Genomic DNA, 1,225 nt, shown 5'->3' on the forward strand with positions numbered 1-1,225 from the left:
GTCGAGTAAACTTGGAAAAAGCCTCCTATCGTACCCACACCGAGCTCTGGCAAGCCCACAGTTAAAAAGGCAAAACAGAACTAAAGCCCCAAACAACCCGTCCAATTTTATTTCACCCAGCCTTTTCCAAACCTGTGACTCGTGGAACCCTCTGACCGCCTCGCGGGACGGTGTTGCGCAGGACGGCAGTTTGCGCAGCGCTGTGGGGGAGGCAGAGACAGGCGTCCCCGGGAGACATCATCTGCGGGGAAGCCACAGAGAGACCCTAGTGCCCGGGAAGGGAGGAGGGGAGCAGGCTTTGGCGTGGGGCCCACAGCAGAAGGGCCACGTGTATGGGAGGGTCCCCAAGGAGAGGGGGACACAGAGGACCAGGCTGCCGTCTGCATGTGGAGGGGAAACACGAGGAGGCAGAGGTGAGCCTGAGAACTCACGTTTGGGGCGGTGGGAAGTGGGGGCGCAGAGAGAGGGGCTGTGGGGGGAGGTGTCCTCCCTTTACTGAAGTCACCGCTGATGCCATCACCCCGCCCTGGGGCGGAGAGCCTCGTAGGTGCTCCCGGTGCGGGTGGAGAAAGGTTTCTCACACCGGCATTTGGATGTATAAAAGTAAAAAGTTTATTTCATCTTGGAGGGGAGAGAGTGAGAGAGAGAAAGAGAGAGGGAAGGCGGGGAGAACAGGGAGACGGTGTTTCGTCCCAAAGAAAGAGAAGGGGCGTTGCAGCGAGGCCAAGTGGCCTGCCGATTTTACGGGGAGAAGATAAAGAAAAAAACGAGTGACTGCCATCAGTTAGAACAGAAGCGGCTGTGGAGTAATTAGCAGGAGGCTGCAAGGTCACTTGTCCGTCTTTCCTGCTCTTTCTGCTCCTGGAGACGCGGTTATCTCTGAGACGTAGTCAGCCTCATCGCAGCGGATTTGACTTTGCCCGAGATACGGTTGGGGCAGGAAACTGAGGCCTGGAGCTTGCCCCCTGCTGTCGCTGCAGGGGCTTCCCAGGAACACCTGGAGGCTGTAACACAAATTCTAAAAGCAGATTCAGGGGACACAAAGAGAAAGCTCTGCGCTCCCTTTTTGTCCGCTGGGCTCCTTCAGGTGTCTGTGAGCACAGCGGCCCTGCAGGGCGCCCGCCAGCCAGACAGAGACAGCAGGAAGACAGCTCGTGACCGATCTGCACGTGCTGTTAGGAAGTGGCGGGATCGGGTACTTTCCTGTCACTTCAGCGAGGTGGCT

Source organism: Propithecus coquereli, unplaced genomic scaffold (genome assembly GCF_000956105.1).
Source record: "Propithecus coquereli isolate 6110/MARCELLA unplaced genomic scaffold, Pcoq_1.0 Scaffold953, whole genome shotgun sequence".
In the NCBI taxonomy this organism is placed as follows: domain Eukaryota; kingdom Metazoa; phylum Chordata; class Mammalia; order Primates; family Indriidae; genus Propithecus; species Propithecus coquereli.